Source organism: Phoca vitulina, unplaced genomic scaffold (assembly GCF_004348235.1).
Source record: "Phoca vitulina isolate PV1807 unplaced genomic scaffold, GSC_HSeal_1.0 scaffold13, whole genome shotgun sequence".
In the NCBI taxonomy this organism is placed as follows: domain Eukaryota; kingdom Metazoa; phylum Chordata; class Mammalia; order Carnivora; family Phocidae; genus Phoca; species Phoca vitulina.
In genome coordinates, this window is record NW_022589716.1 from 34,942,777 (window position 1) to 34,959,875 (window position 17,099).

Below are 17,099 nucleotides of genomic sequence, written 5' to 3' on the forward strand. Positions count from 1 at the left end.
CGTGGACCGTCGCTCTGAGTTAGTTTTCTGTGCAAACCCGAGCAGGGCGGAGCAGATTAAATAAAGACAACCTCGCGCTTTTAATCCATGACCGCAAACACTGGCGTTTTTGTGCCCTGGATTTCTGAAATTCTTGGCTCAGGGACTCAAGGCGTGGGGGGAGGGTGGGTAACAGCTTGTAAAAACTTCCCAAAGCAGAAATCCGAGCTGCTCCCCGCCCCCCTCTCCCAGAGACACCTGGATTCACGGGAAGGGGGGCAGCCGGAGGAGGAGCGTCCCCAAGGGTTGGGGGCGCCCCCCAGGGGTGGCTTTGGGTCGCCGGCTCCAAGCCCTGCCAGCTCTCTGCAAGAAGCCGGATTCGAAGCCCGGACGCCCCGCAGGACGCCCCTCCCCGTCCCCGCGCGCTCCTATTTAGAGCCCAGCCCGGAGCCCAGGGGATTCTGGGACTCGTAGTCCTTCCCCGCAGCCCCAGGCGCTGCCGCGACCTCGGACTCGGACTACATTGCCCAGGGAGCTTCCCGGCCTATATAAGCCGCCAGGAGCCGCTTCAAATTGCAGTAACCATGTGGATGTGCTGCTGAAGCGTTTCCTCAAGCTCGCTGGGGTGGGAGGAGAGGAGGAGGTGGTGGTGGAGGAGGAGGAGGAGGCAGAGGGTGGAGAGAGAGAAAGCGCACGCAGAGAGGAGGTGTGGGTGTTCCGTTTCCATCCTAACGGAACGAGCTCCCTCTTCGCGGACATGGGATTACCCAGCGGCTGCTAACCCCTCTCCTCGCCCTGCTCCCCCAAACCGGCGTGGCTCCCGGGCACCAAGGTAGCGGCTGGGGCCGGGCAGAGGGCGCGGGGAGTTGGTACTGTCCTCCCCGGGCGCCTAAGTTTTTGCCCCGCTCTCTGGGAGTTCTTGGTGGATTTGCATGCACTTGCATACGTTTGGGGGTTCTTTTAACTGAGGGCATTTTGGGGTGTTCATTTGAGGCTAAAAAAAAATTACCGATTCCAGTGACTGGCCTTGAGGGCTACCCATTCTGGACTGGAATGGCATTCCCCCAACTTGGAAACTGTTGCAGCAGCTGCAGGAAATGGTTTTTTTTTTGGGGGGGGGATGTGGGGGTGTCATATGTGAGTCCGCTCAAGGAAACAATCTTTTAAAAGTAGCCCTCCCTCGAGCTGCCTGGTTGAGAGAAAAATGCATGTGGGGGGGCCCCAGTGGGGAGGGTTTTGAAAAACGGAAGAAAACCCGGGGAGCGGTGAGGGATGAGGTATGGACGAAGCTCACGCCCAATGAGGATGCGGGCTTCGGACACTTGGCCTAGGCTCCGGGAAACAAGTGCTTTGGGATCTGCCAAACACTTCCCTTAGTTCCAGCTCCCCCGGCACGTTCCAAGTTTTTGCGTGCCTAGTCTCACTTGTCAGTTACATACTGGAAATAAGTAAGCAAAGTTACCTGTAGTCGTTGTCCAACTGATCCCTCCAGCCTTCCTGTCTTGTTTGGGGAGGGTGGAGGAGGGGGTCTGTCCAGGAAGGAGGCTAAAGAAGGTGGAAGTTTGCAATTTGAAGCATTTCTGTTAGGGGCTCGCCTTTGTAGTCTTACACTCAGTTTTCTTTCTTTCTAAATACTTAGGAGCGGACTACAGAGGAGCAGGATTCGCACAGCTGGCGGGTTTTGGCAACAGAGTGCCTGACCTCGGTCAGGTGAGTGTGAAGCCTGAGAGCTGTAGTCAATAATGAGTTTTTGTTTTAAGTGTATTTTATGTCCTCTCTAAAGAGCCATGGAGATTAGGAGTAGAAAAGAAAAGCAAACTCCGGGGCTTAGTGTCCAAAATTTGTCACTGCCTTCTGGGAGAGCTTTAGGGAGCGTTTGAGATCCAGGGGGCAGTCCTGCCTATCACTTTTGGCGAAGGCTCAGACTTAAAGCAGCCTGAAGGTTTATGAGAGGAGGGGAAAAAGCCATTAAATGGAGCAATAAAAGGAATGCCCATTGGTGCCTGGCAGCGTGCTGATGATTTAAATTCTGAAGGATGCAGTACATTTCATCTGCCAAGATATGTAAGCAAAAATTAACTGCCTCTGTCTTTCAAAAATAGTCACTTTTTTTCTTGCTGTAACATGTGTTTAATCAGAGTAGGTTGGATTGCAAGAAATGAAAGTGGTTGCTGGCAATTTGAAAGAATTAGTACTATAAAAAGGGAAGTTAGTTCTTGAAGCATGAGAGAGTAGCATCCAGTCCTTGACTTGAAGCCGCCTGAATGTCAAGGAATCTGAGTCCCTCTTGTTTAGGTGCTTATTGTGGGGGCAGCATTTATCTGTAAAGACAAGCAGCTCCTGTCCACCCGCACCAAATGGTCAGACTGCACTTTAAGAAAGAGAGGTTTTAACAGCTGTATATACATCCCCATTGCTGCGGATTTGGCCATCACAAGTTTTTTCTTCCGAAATGGCCAGGAACAGGGTAGACAACAGGGTAACGGGTAGAGGACCGGGTCTTAGTAACTTCTTTAACATTCTAAATATTTAGCTGTTCCCTGGGCTACAATCTTTGGGCTTTTTAAATTAGAAAATAAAAGGCAGACACTTCATTATAGTAGTATAGTGCTTTTGTTTCCTGTTGATAAGATCCTTAGGAGTGCTGGTGGAGTGGGAAGCCTTTGGATGTGTGGGATGTAGTTTGTTCTTGGAGTTCTCTTGACTTTCATGGCTACTTGGGCACTCAAAAGGCCAAGGAAAGGGTTAAGTTCCCCTCTTTTGAGTAAGCTGCAGACCAGGAGAAACTGATCCATAGACTCTTCTCCAACTTGTTACTAAAAATAATACTGACACATGAAGTACTTGTAAGCCAGGTCCAGAGCCATATATCACAGAAAGTGAGTCAGGTACAGGTGAAGAAGCTGAGGTGTAGAGAGTAAGAACACTTGCCCAGTAGCTGGTGCACAGTGAAAGCAAGGTGTAACTCCAGGTTGTGGGACTGTATTGTGTTCCACAAATGCATTTAAGCTGGGGGGAAGAGGTGAAGGGAGAAGCTAGGAAAAATGGTAAACTTATTTCTGTTAATGAAATAACTCTTGCTTATGTCCCACCAGTGATGAATGAATAATAATATTTACCTTGATTTAAGAAGGAAACGATGTAGCTGTAGATGTAGGGATAAGACTGTGGCTATTTGAGAAGGTATTAGAGGTTATACTGACTCTTAGAAAGCTGTATGCTGAAAGCCTGAATGAGGAGAGTAAGCAAAACCAAACCATACCACGAGGAACATTGTCTAAGTCCAGCATTAGGTTCATCTCATAACTGAAATCCATCTTGATCATCTACATCAAGGCATCTGAGGAGGTTAAAAGAATCAGATATTTCTCAGTCTGAATAATTTGATAGTTTAAATTGCAGTGAGTCTAAACTGTGAAGTATCGGTATCTTTACATATACTCTTCAGTTTGGTTTATGGCCGGTTGTGCAGAACACTTTTTCATTTCTTTTTTTTTCTTGTGTGTGCATGCATGCATGTGTGTGTGTGTTGAAAGTACAGTCTGTTCTTTAAATAATTCAAATCAGAACAGAATATACTATCAAGATTTCCTTCTTACCAGGCAGGGAAACTTCTTCATGCTCTAAATGAATGACTCCTGGCCTCTACTTTGAGACCCATGAAATTGTTGGGGGTTGACAATAGTATTACCCATTTTTAAACAAAGTGGTTGCCTTTTGGAGGGAATTGGCATCTTTTCTTTAGGAATGAGAGATGGAATGGTTGCTTAGAAGAAAGGGAAGATGTACCCAACAAGATAAATCTCTTGCCTTTGTCCTCAAAATATTTTCAAGTAGGGAAGACCAGGGTATTAGAGATAGAAATGAAACTTCTAATCCAATGGTATACAACTAGCTGACTTCTAGACAAAAAAAGTTGCATGGCTCTTTAGCTCATTTATAATGAACTCATGGAAATTCTGAGTTCTTGACAAGCAGCTGTTAAATAACAAACCAAAATGAAACAACAAACGCCAAATATGAACAACAGAAAACAACAACAACAACAAAAATAGGGCTGAAGTTAGGTTTCTAGGTCAAGCTGTCCTTGGATACATCTAATTAAGGAGTTTACACAAGGCCAATGTCGCATCTTGTTTACTGTTGGTTTGATCTTTTGAAATAAAACACATTGCATTTGCAGGCTCTTTATTAACTGGAAATGCATGCAATTTTTTAGTTTACTTTTGCTGTTTTAAGCTTTTGCACGCTCTTTGGATGAAATCAGTTAAGGCTTGAAGTCAGTGACATGAATGACATAATTTTTATGATTCCAACCAATTTTTATAGTGTCTCTGGTTCTGAGTTTATTGCTAACGAGCATAAGCTGAAAACACCACTAAAACCATCACTTGTGGAGCTGTTCCTCCTATTGAACTATGGCTAGGGTCTTCCCTCAGCTGCACACAGTTTAAGGCATTTGGTGTGATAAATCTCTTTATGAATGTCTAATACCTGCTAAAGTTGTTATTATCCAAGTGTTTATTCCTTCAACAATTACTTGAGCACCTACTATGTGCTGGGATATGTTCTAAGTGCTGGGCATACAACAGTGAAATTCCTGTTCCCAAGAGGCTTAAATCCTAGTTGGGGGGAAGTAGGCATTACAAATAAGCAAATATTATTGTATAACAGGTAGCAAGTGCTACAGATAAAAAAAACATCCAAGTAAAGGGGAACAGGCAATAACAAATGTTGGTGAGGATCTGGAGAAAGTGGAACTCTTGTGTCCTGTTGGTGGGAATGTAAAATGGTGCAGTCACTGCAGAAGACAATATGGCAGTTCCTCAAAAAACTAAACAGAATTACCAAATGCTCCAGCAATTCCACTTCTGGGTATATAACCAAAAGAATTGAAAGCAGGGACTCAACTGATATTTTTACATTCATGTTCATAAGCAGCATTATTTACAGTAGCCAAAAGGTGGAAACAACCCAAGTGTCCACTGACAGATGAATGGATAAACAAAAAGTGGTATGTCCACATAAAAGAATATTATTCAGCCTTAAAAAGGAATGGAATTGTTATCCACGTTACAAGACGGGTGAAGGTTGGAAACATTATGCTAAGTGAAATAAGCCACACATAAAGAGGACAAGTAGAATGGTGCTTGCCAGGGGCTGGGGAAATGTGGAGTTTGTTTAATGGGTACAGAGTTTCATCTGGGGAAGATGAAAGAATTCTGGAAAGGGATGGTAGTGTTGGTAGCTCAACTCTGTGAATGAAGTTAATGCCAATGAATTTTACACTTAAAAATGATTAAAATGGCACGTTTTATCTTGTGTTTGTATATTTTACCATAGTAAAGAAATGACAACAACAAAACAATGTAAAGGGGATAGAGGAGTACTCGGGAGGGGATCTGGAATCAGGGAAGGGCTCTCTAATAGGGTGCGTCTGAGCAGAGAGCTGAAGGAAGTGAGAGGTTAGCCTGTGTAATTATCTGGCGGAGAAGGACATTCCAAAGGGCTAGAGCAGAAAGTGCTAAGGCCCTGAGATGGGAGCAGGTACAACAGGTTAGGGAAAGGTCAGGAGGCCAAGTTGGTTGCAGCTGAGGGAGAGTGCTAGGCGTTCAGGTGGTAGAGGGAGTCAGGATCAGATCCTGCAGGAGCCCGGTGTTTTCAGGTAAGCCATAATTTATTTCCCTGAGGATTTCTTAACGGTCTCAGAACTCTTAGTGTGGTTCTCCGCATCCTTGAGCTACATTGTCCTTTCTGAAGAGACTCGCGAGGCTGGCAAGATCACCTACCAGATTGGAACTTGTTTGGGGGTCAAACCCAGATTTCTAGACTGTCTCATTAATCACATGGCTTATCTGGGATTGTAACCCACTTTAGTAGGAAGGGAATATTCTTTTGGTTTGGATAACGAATTTTAAGAACCTAATAATATTCCTGGTGGTTTTTCTTCAACACAGACTTTGTGTACTTTGCTACCACCCTTATCTGTCAGGTCTCATTTTACAGAATTACACAAGGAGAACTCATGCTCAGCTCTCTAGCATTGTCCTTGGGGGATACAAAGTTCCACATAAGCGATTCTCTCTGATGAGTGAAGTGGACCCCTTCGTGTGTACAAATTTATAATGTACATACATGTTGTTACTTAATTGCATAAGATAAGCATATTCAATTAAAGTAAAACAATAGGAAATAAAGATAAGCAGCAAAACCGAACCAGTCACCCCCAACCCCACCATCCAAGGTGAGGGTTCCAGACTCCTCCATGTATATTTAAATTTCATAAAAAAGGACTCATACAGTACTTCAAGTTTGGTACCTTGCTGTTTGCACTCGATCCTGAACCTCTATTCTTGTTAATAGACATCTGTGTCTTGATTTTTCTGAAGGTGTCTGCACGTTTGATGGGATTGCATTTGAGTGGTGACATGTATGGAATCACTAGGGTAAAAAAAAACTTATTCAGGTTTCATCACCATCATAGAATCCAGGTTTTCTCATTCAGTTTATACTGTTTTTTAAAGAAAAGTGAATGGAAGGTAAAGCACTCTTCAAAAGTTAGCTGTCTTATTACAGGGATGAAGCCTAGTAATCATTCATTTCAATACAGGATTTCTTATTTCTTCTTCAGGGTAACCTAATTCTGTGAGATAGTTAGGGCCAGGTACTCTTTTCTGTTTGACCTTAAAAGGAAAACTTCACTATAGAAAATTTGAAATATGTCTAATAGTGAGATCTTAGTATAACGAACCCCTCTTTGCTAATTCACCCACCCTGCACGGTTATCAATCCATGACTATTCTGCGTTCACCTGTATTCTGATACACTCTCTCCTCTTGGGTGAGTTGGAAACAAATACCAGGCATACCAGTTCATCTGTCTTTTAGTATGTATCTCTAGTATTGGGATTTAAAAAAAAATCATAGTATTCTTGCCCATCTCAAGGGAAAAAAGACATTTTTTAATTGAGTTTGTGTTCTCAGTTCCTTCCAACATATGTAAGTGCATGTATACACACACATGCATATGATATATATACATCTAGGTACATGTAATAATAATGTATATGGATATTTAACAGTTTGTTTGAATTAGGATCCAAATAAGGTCAATACATTACAAATGGTTGATGTGTCTTTTAATCTGTATGTTTCCTCTACACCTCTTTTCCCCCCATGCATTTTATGGTCGTTACTGAAGAAACTGGGTGATCTATTTTCATATAGTTAAGATTTTGCTCACTGTGTCAGTGTGGTATAGTTGAACATGTTCCTCTGTTCCCTGTATATATCATATCTGGTTGTTAAATGTAGAGGCTTGATCAGAATCAGGGTTTTTTTGGGGGGGCACTTCTATTTTTTTGAACTTTATTCAGGGGAGTGTGTGATATGTGTGGGTATGTCTTCTTGTGATATTAGCAAACATTGATGCTCATTTCCTTAATCCATTAGTTCATTTGGACTTATGAAACTCCTATTTTTCTTTCTTCATTCATTAGCTGAACTGTTTTGTAAAAAGAAATTTCCCTCCACTAAGTTTTTTGTTTCCTGGGGTATGTAGTTCATGTAAAGAAAGACAAGATCTGTACTTAAATTTCTTTTTGTATTTTACCAGTTTTCAAAAATAACAAGTTGATACCCTACCATGATACATGGCAGTGGTTGTCAGTGTGGTGACACTGGGCATATCTGGGGACATTTTTGGTGGTCACAACTAGGAAGAGGGTGCTCCTGGCATCCAATGGCTAGAGGCTGGAGATGCTGATAAATAGCCTACAATACATCGATTAGCCCTTCCACAACACAGAATTATCCATTTCACAGTACTAGCTGTGCTACTGGTTAGAAACCCTTGTACTAAGATGACCAATTGGTATGTTTTTTTGGTTAGTATCTGTATGAAGTGGTGCATTTAAACATATTTTATATGTTTCTCTTTGTGTTGCTTACCTTCTTGATGATCAAAGTGCCCATTTTTGCTCAGCAAGAGAAAGGCTATTCAAATTGGCTCCAAAAACACAACCCTAGTAGTCTTTGATAGCTTTCTTGATTTTGATATGAGTGTTCCAGGCTCATCTTCTATATTTCTTGTCCCAGACCTGGAATCAGCCTTTTGTCCAAGGAGCCATAGTTCTTTTGAGTGGGAAATGGTGTTTAGAGACCTCTTCTCAGGGTCAGATAGGTATTCTTGTTCTCCTCATACAGGTCAGAAAACAAATCAAAATGAAGGAAACTTAAAACCTGAATGCTTTCAATGAAAGTATTTCCAAAACGTAGTCAACACATCTTTTCCTTTTAAAAAAGGATTCTGAATCAAAACTTTTCACTTTGGTATCAGTTATAACCTTAGTATACTGGTGTCTTAATACAGTAGTACTCCCCAGATGAGCAGGCATGTTACTCTTGTTATTCTTGTTCTGCATCCATGTTTTTCATACTGTATGACAACCCATTATGAGGTCCTGAAATCAGTGTAGTGGGCCTCCATCACCGGTTTTTTAATGAAGTAGAGGGGACTAGAGAATGTCAAAGCATATTGTATGGATACTTGGAAGGAACTGTGTACATTGCCACAAACTCTCCCTCCCCCAATTCTTTGTCTCTCTCACACACACAGTGAACACTGGGTTGTAAGTGTAGTGTATTTCTTACTGTGGGTTGCAGTCCAAAGTTTGAGAAACATTGTTTTACGTCTTTATTTCTCCATTTGTGGTCATCAAACTAGCATCACGGGCTTCAACAGTGAGCTTGTTAGAAATGTAGACTCTGAGCCACCCCAGACCCGCTGAATCAGAACCTGCCTTTTAGCACAATCCCCATGGGATTCATGTACACTTGAAAGTATGAGAACCTCTACAGTGAACCAACCCCCTGTGCTTTTTCAGTACTTGCCTTGTTTTTATGGTTATTTTTTCCTGGCTGGCTCTCACCTGTCAAAACTGACCTATGTACTTGCCCCTAGCAGGCTTTTCATTTTCAGTGAAGTGGAAAGATAGGCGAAGTCACCCACTGGAGGTGAGCATGTAGGCCTGGCAGGACTCTCTTTGACAAGAATGGGAACTTTCATGCTTTCATTTGGGGACTCTCTTATTGGCAGTTTCAGATAGAGGTAGAAACCAAACGGTACATGTAGAACCTACTTAAGGTTGGGAAGTCCCAGATATGGACAAGGCTGCGTTTTAACATGATGTTGTCAGACACTTTCAGCAACTTAGGTTTTATAATGTTTTATGACCCTTCCAATTAGCAGAACTTGTGGACTGCTTGATAGAATGTTGCTCATTAGAAAAAGATGGACATAAGAAAAAACATCACTAACCTCCAAGCTCCTTGTTTGTTTGCATTTCAGGAGGAGCTTTGGGAAGTGATTTTTGTTTTGCAGAAAAAGTTTCAGAACGTTACCGTGTGCATATTTCTGAATAGAAAAAGCTGACACAACACCTAGACTTAGGGACGTTCATGGATTTGCCCTGGTGCATTTGTGTGTGTGACCATGTCTGCTTCTGTGTCTTTGCCCACATGCTTTCTGCCCTGCCGTCCCCATACTCACCCCATCTGTACCCACCTTGCCAAATACTTCTGTTCCCAACCTGAATGCCTCCTTCCTCTTCTGGAAAGCCTTTCCTGATCATTTGAAAATATTTGTGATTTGAAACTCCCTAGCACTTTATATGTCTTTTCCTCACGGGCCTTTTTGATTTTTAACCTACAAATGCACCTGACAAATAGTTAAGTGTCCACCAAACATTTGTCGAATGAAGTTACTTATCTCCATGTTTTGTTTCCCTTTGAAGTATGTAGGCTGCTTGTCAGAAGAATCTAATATTTAATTAAATATTTCTTGAATTGGTGGTTTGCTTTGAAAAGCCCCTTTTGCTGTGGAAAGCGGAGTGAGGGCCGTGTGGACATGTGTCATGCAGCTCCTTTTGATAGCTTGGGAGATGTTGCTCAGAACAGTTCTTTGGAGGGCCTGAGGTGTGGGAAATTGTTGAGTGTTAATAAAAGGGAGTGGAGGTAATGATCAGGTAGTGAAACGAAGCTGCTCTCAGGTTGTAATGGTATTGCCCTGCCGAACCGCAGGATGGGGACTCCAGACGTCTGAGTGTTGACTGTCTCTTGGGTGCGGGCAAAACATGTCACATCTGTGCTTCTGTTTCCTCCTCTGTAGAATAGGTATAAAAATACCTGCTTTGGGTCGTTGCTGCCAAGTTGTAGAATAATACATGCTTGCAAAAAGTCTCAGAAGTTAAAACAAAACAAAGCCTCTGTCCTAGAGGAGTGGTTCTCAAGCGGTGGGGTGATTTTGCCCTGCAGGGACTTTTGGCAATGTCTGGAGACTTTTTTGTCACAACCGAGGGAGAGTGGGTACTCCTGGCATCTAGTCGGTAGAGGTCAGGGATGCTGCTAAACATCCTGCGATACATAGGATGTGTCCTCCACAACAAGGAATTATCTGCCTCCAAATGTCAAACAGCCCTGAGGTTGAGAAACCCTGTCCTAGAGTGATTTTCCCAGACTGAGTGAGACTTTTCTTGCTCTCTGAGGATGTTAACCTAATTTGATTTGCTGGGTTTTTTTTTTTTTTTTGTGGTTCAGGTTGTGAACAGAGGGGTGTCTCTTCAGACTGGGTCTGACTTTAATGTTTTAATAAAATAAATACCACTCCCTCTCCCCCTCATGCCCCAAGTACTGGCTTTGGTTTCTAGAGCCCTGTAGTCTATTAGCTTTGGCCAGTACATGGCTGTGTGGCCTACAAGAAGTCATTCAGGTTTTTTTGTTGTTGTTTGCTCTTTCCACCTATAAAATGAGGAATTTTAGCTAGATGATCTCTACCCACCAAATATAAAATTTTCTGACTGGCAACTTTGAGCTTTTGATTGGCTTCTCTTATGTTGGCCTTGGAGAATAGGAAACACGAGAGCACACGTCAGAATTGACATCTTTTTTTCTAAAATAACCATGTAGATGATGTACCTGTTTGGAGAATAGGTTATTTAGTGGGCATGTTTGTGAAAAGGCAAGTAGGTTTATCTTTGTGTGTGTATCTCTTGTGTGTCTAATGAGCAACATTTAAACTAGAGAATTGCCCTGAACTACAGGTTTACAACTGCTGTTTCTGAGATGGTCATAGAGGGCCCTGCTTAAAGTTGAAACTTCTGAGTTGGTGACTTCCTTTGGGACTGTCTGAAAACGAAAGCAGAATGCAATTTTTCTATCCTCCGCGAGAAGCGCTTTTTGCAGTAGAATAAATTATCCCTTGATGGGGACACACTGCATTTCTGAGGACAATCTGATCAACTGCTAATTGAACAAGAAGGCAAGGAGGGGGCTGCACATAAATGTGTATGAGGGTGGGGCGAGGGAAGCTGCCGGCCCCGGGTGACCAACTCAAAAATACTGTGTTGCTCATCTTCGTTTCACAATAAAGATGATATTGTCAAGAGTCTTTGCTCAAAGGAAGTTCCAAAATTAACCGTGAGAGTACCTAGTCACAGAAGCAGAGATGGTTGTAAAGAGAGAACCTCTTTCCTTGTCTTGGAAGAGTCATCTGCAAATGTAAGTTTTCTCTTCCCTGTATTTACAGCCATATTACCATATATGTACCTGGGCGAGGGCATCTTAAGGAGGCTTGTGCTCCTCTAGAAGGAGTGTCCTTGGCCTCCAGCCAGGAGATCCATCAAATGCGGGCAACTCTTCCTTTTTCCATGCATATTTTTGTTTTCCCTCTGAAAGGCCTTGTGGTTTGCCTGGCTTTGCCCTTGGGGGGCTGCTTGCCCTGAAAGTGAAGTGCGGCTTTTTTGTGTTTGGTGGCAGCTGTGGCCCCCAGGTCTCATCCATGTTTTTGGGGGACCAGCTGCCGATGGCCTCCTGAATCTCCAGGCGCTTTTAAGTCTTCGTGCACGAGCCCTCCCCTCTCTTTGCTGCCTATCTTTAAAGGAAGCCTTTTGGTTTTATTCTTTTTCAACAATCATTTTTAAAGCAAGCAGCAATAAAACCAGCACTAAGTCTTTGGCAAAGGCCCTCTGTTTTTTAGGAGGTGGAGGTGATGTGGCTATGCCAAGAGAGAACAGAGAAGACTGATGGATTTCCACTGGTTACATTTTTTAGCGGAAGAATAACTTTCCAAGTGCACTGTACTTTGAGGCCAAGTGGCAAAACTTACTGACTGAAGGGTAGACCCAGAGGGGGCTATGAAGGTGGGATTCAGTCATTCATTCTTCACATGGCTGTACTTTGGGGGCCTGGGTCTTATTGGGAATAGTGGGGAGAACAGTCTGCTGGAGTTGGCACTGATAAATTCAGATAAATACGTCTCACGTTGTGTCCCTTGTCTATATCCATTCATTGTGTGAACTTACTGGTTGATAGGGTTAATCCTCAACTAATGGTAAGCCCTCAAAAGTTTAGTAAGTTTAGTATTCACGAGAGTTGAAAATACAACAAATTAGCCAATAAGAATAATCACAGCAAACAAAAGTGTTTGCAGTGTTTTACTTCCTATGTGCTAAGTAAGCCCATTATTTTCTTTTACACATTTAATCCTCAACACAACTTTATGAGGCAAGCTCTCATGATCCCCATTCTGCAGATGAGGAAACTGAGTTCCAGAAAGAGTAAGAAACTTGGTCAAGGTTATAAACTTCCTGTCACACTTAGAATAAAAGGCAGACTCTTTACCCTCACTTGGGAAGTCCCACTGGCCCTGGTTTCTCTCTTCTCTGACCTTACCCTGCACTTTCTTCGTTTCCCATTAATGCTCCAGACGTTGTGGCTGGCTGTCTGTTTCTCGAACTTGCCAAGTTCTTTTCTGCCGTAGGGTCTTTGTACTAGCTGTTGGCTCTGCCTAAAATGCTCTTTCGCCTGATTTTTTTGCATGACTGCCTCTGTCTTGACTTTCAGGTCTTAGCTTAAATATCTCAACTTGCACTCTCTGACTAGACAAAAGTAAGTTGTCACATGGTCATATCATTCAGTTTCAATTCTCTGCCTAGTACTTAACACTACCCGATTTGTCTTGCCTGTAAACAAACTCTCTCTCTGCCTCATGAGAATATAGGCATCATGGGAACAGAGACCTTGACTGTCTTCTTTTTATTTATACCCTGCACACCTGGCCCAGGGATAGCACGTAGTAGGTATTCAATGAATGTGTTGAATAAAAAGGCGGTTTCAAATCAGGGGGTCCTCTCTAAAGTCCTGCATGTTGTATGTTTTATATTTTAATCTTGTCCAATTTTTCATATTAATGCAGTATGAGTCCTAAGTACACAGCCAGTGCCGACCCAAAACTTAAAATTTATAGTAGCATTTTTCAAACTTTTGGGTCTCAGGAACTCTTGACATGCTTAGAAATTACTGAGGACCCCAAAACTTCAGTTGATATGAGTTATAACAATCTGTATTTATCTCGTTAGAATTTACCACTGAGAAAATGAACACTGAGACAACACAAAAAAATAAGCCAATCACACATTAATGCGGTAACGTTTTTTTTTTTAAGAGGGGGGGAAGGGTGGAGGGAGAGGGAGAATCTTAAGCAGTCTCCACACCCAGCGCAGAGCCCGATGTGGGGTTTGAACTCAAGACCTGGAGACTGTGACCTGAGCTGAAACCAAGGGTTTACATACTGAGCCACTCAGGCGCCCCAGTAACATTTTTTAAAAATGAACAACAGCTGTATTTTCCAAAACAAAACAAAAAATTAGAGAGTGGCACTGTTTTACATTATTGCAAATTGTTGGCCATCTGGCTTAATGGAAGATAGCTTGAGTCACATATCACATACCTGTTTCTGCCTTCAGTCTTTGAGACCTCACATGTCCTGCAGCCTCTGGAAAACTCCATTGTCGTGTTGAGAGATGGAGTGAAAAGGTAAATAGAGTGTTGGTGTTATGAAAATAGTTAGGACTTTGAAGAACCTCTGAAAGAGTGTTGGGGTGTCACTGAGAGCCACTAGCTTATAGGATAGCTAGGTTATTTAAAAGGTGGGTGGTGGTATGGAACAGGTGAGAGATGGAGAAGTTGAAGGCTTAGGGAGCAGGATGTAATTGATTATCCCTAAGTCTGGATTTTGTTTAGAAATATATGCATGGGGATGCATTTAAGCTGTTTCTGGGGAAAAAAAGAAAAAAGAAAAAGAAAAATTGCTTCCCAGCTAAAGCACCTCCTGAATTGCAAAGGACACTGAAAACTTGGAAGCTAGTGGTACTTGTCTTATGTTCATCTTTTCCAGATGGGCAAGATTATACCAAGCATTCTAAAAGTTCTGCAATGGGATGGGTCATTAAAAAATAATAAAGCGTGGGTTCTTCTCCATGTCTGAGAATAGTAGCTTCAAATATAACTCCCTTTATAGCTGTTACTCTACAACCCTTACTTAGTTCTCCTTGTAGCTTTTGGACTTAGATGGAGTTATGTCCTATAATAGAAATTAGATTGTTTCAGTGCTTTATTGGTCTCAGGTTCTATCACATCTGGTGTTAAAGACATCAAAGTGGAAGGCGTTAAAAATAGATGAGCTATTCCCTGCTAGCCAACTGTTTAAGAAAGGCAAATGATTACAATCCAGGCCTCTGGGGAGTATTTTGAATGTCTTGAGTGATGTATATAAGATTGTCAAAGCTCAGATAATTGGGTGGTCAAATGCTGGAGAGCTTGGAGATCAGGGAAAGAACGGTGCACTGGGGAGGGGGGCAGGTATGGGGGGGGCTTAGTTCCTGACACCAGTGCTTAGAAGGACCAAATTTAAGGGCAGTGTCAGTGGGGCTCCCCCCCCCATTATAGCCCCAAGGGCCAGGTGGCTTCATCTTAAATAAAGGAGACTTGCTTCTGTGTGTCAATAAAAATCTTCCAATCAGAATATTTGGGTCCCTGGCTTTGGGGTCCTTACTTGGTGTAAATAAAGCTTCTGATTTCCTCCCTTGCCTGTCTAGGATTACGTGATACCTTAGGTAACTTCGTGGTTAATGAAAGTGTTCTAATTTCATCTCTTTTCAGGAGTTGCTAACTTTTAAATTCTGAATTGTGTGTAGGCGAGAATTGAGCTTTTTTTTTTTTTAGAAAAACGAATATAATGCAATTAGTTCAATGTGTACAGGAGAAATAGATGGGAAAAATTACAATAAGTGAGTTTTCTGCCACGGTCAAAGCTTTTAGCAAAAAGAAAAAATTCAAAACCTATCCTGATGCTTAATATGAATATACTTATTTTTCAGTGAGGCTGTGATTTAGCCTTTCTTAACACCAAAGTGGAAGAGGTTCTAAATATTGAATTATTTCTTTGAACAGGTTTCCACCTCACCCCCTCCCTTCCTCCCACAGGGGCCTGGTTTGATGTTAGAAATGAGAGTGGAGTTGAGGTCTGGTGGTCTTGGTGAGTTTGGGGGCCAAAAAGCAGCAATACCTTGGATGACCTGTCCAAGTATTACTTACCTCCTAGGCTTACAGAGGATTGAAACCTTTCTGGGACTTGTGTTGATTTGTTTCCAACAGTGTCGACAAAGTAAGAAGCATATATCAAGTAGAAGAAGGACAAGTTATGGGCAGAAGTGAGTGAAAGCTTTGGAGGAAGAAAAGTGAACATTTTCATTTCAGTCTCATATAAAAATGAGTATTTAGTAAGGGCCATGTATTGGGCTGAGTACTTTGTGGGGATTATTTCTTTTACCCCTCATGATGACCCTGAGAGATAAGAAAAGTTCCCTCCTCCCCTTTTCTTTTAATCGGTTGATGGAGCTGAAGTTCAGAAAAGTTATGTCAGTTGCTTAAGCACGTAAAGCTGGAATTCAGACTCAGGTGTTCTGTTACTAGCCTTTTTAGACACACACAGGCTGGTCAGTGGGGTAGGGGTACTTTCTGCCAGGGACAGAAGTTAGATATTTTTTTTCTGGCTCCCAAATTTCTCATAGAAATCTATTGAAAGTTCTAACAAAGCTCTATTCTCTATTTGCTCCAACAGTATAAACTTGATTTTTGTTAGTTTTAGGTAAACAATCACCTAAAAATACTTTACGTTCTTTTAGGTAACAGATAAGATGACACAATTACTTTGGATCCAAATCTGCTTGTCATGTCCTAGGCACAGTACGAGGCACTAGGATTCAGTAGGAAAGAAGAATTCGGCTGTGCTGTCCTCATGGGCTGACAGTCTAGTGGTGAAGACAAGTTAATAAGCAAACCAGTGAGTTAGCAATTTTCGGACAGTGGTAGCGCCCTAGGGTAATGAGGGTACCATGTGGGGAAGAATGTCAGGCAGCAGTTACAGCTTGTCCAAAGGCACCTAGCACATTGGGGGATCTGGAGAAAGTTCATCATGGCTAGAGTGTAGAAGGCAGATAGAGAGTACATAGAGATGAGGAGGGGGAGGTAGGCAAGGACCAGATCATGAGAACTCCCAAAGAGATTTTGGAATGTTTTAAGCAGGGGCATGACATGGTCTGATGTATGTGTCTAAAAGATCATGCTGGGGAAAAAAAAAAAAAGATCATGCTGGTTGTATGTGTAGAATAGATTGAGGGGGCAAAGAAGGATTCAGAGAGAGTCTTTATGCAGCCCAGTTGAGAAATGATCCTGGCTGAGATTTGGGTGGGGGCAGAAGAGTTAAAAAGAATTGGAGGATTCAAGAGATAGACTAAAACTTAAGATCAGTAAGATTTGATGCTCAGACTTCATTATTTGCTAAATTATTTACCAGCACCTACCATGTGCTAGGCATTGGTGATCGGAATAAAATGGTTTGCAAAACATCCCCAGACCAACTGATCTTGCTTTAACTAGGACAGGGGGTGGGATAGGGAAGAACATGGGCAAAGGCCCTGTGGCAGGGATAAGGAGAGGGAAGACTGGAGGTGCTTCAGGCTTTGCAGTGGTAGATGACATGGGTAGGGAGAAAGAGCAACAGATTGGGCAGACGGGTGAATTCTTTTTGGTACATTGAGATGCTGTTGGTATCCAGGAGCTGAATCCCAGTAGTTGTTGGCCATGAGGTACAGATTTAGGAGGTACAGATTTAGGAATTATAGAAGTCACAGGAGTCAGTAGAGGGGACAAGATGACCAGAGAGGGTGTAGAAAAGGCAAAGAGCAACACAGATTCTGAGACCAGAGATTTGGAGGACCTCTG

The 17,099-nt window shown here is 42.4% G+C and overlaps 1 protein-coding gene across 3 annotated transcripts in view; it reads left to right on the forward strand.

Annotated features, from left to right (window-relative positions):
* The first annotated feature begins 549 nt into the window (after positions 1 to 549).
* The window catches only part of ITPR1 (inositol 1,4,5-trisphosphate receptor type 1), a 324,688-nt gene continuing 308,138 nt past the window's right edge, over positions 550 to 17,099 (forward strand). For all 3 annotated transcript variants that reach the window (XM_032411831.1, XM_032411829.1, XM_032411830.1), the window contains exons 1-2: positions 550 to 811; positions 1,619 to 1,689. The gene's annotated coding sequence lies outside the window, so the exon portion shown is untranslated. The remainder of the gene's footprint in view (positions 812 to 1,618; positions 1,690 to 17,099) is intronic.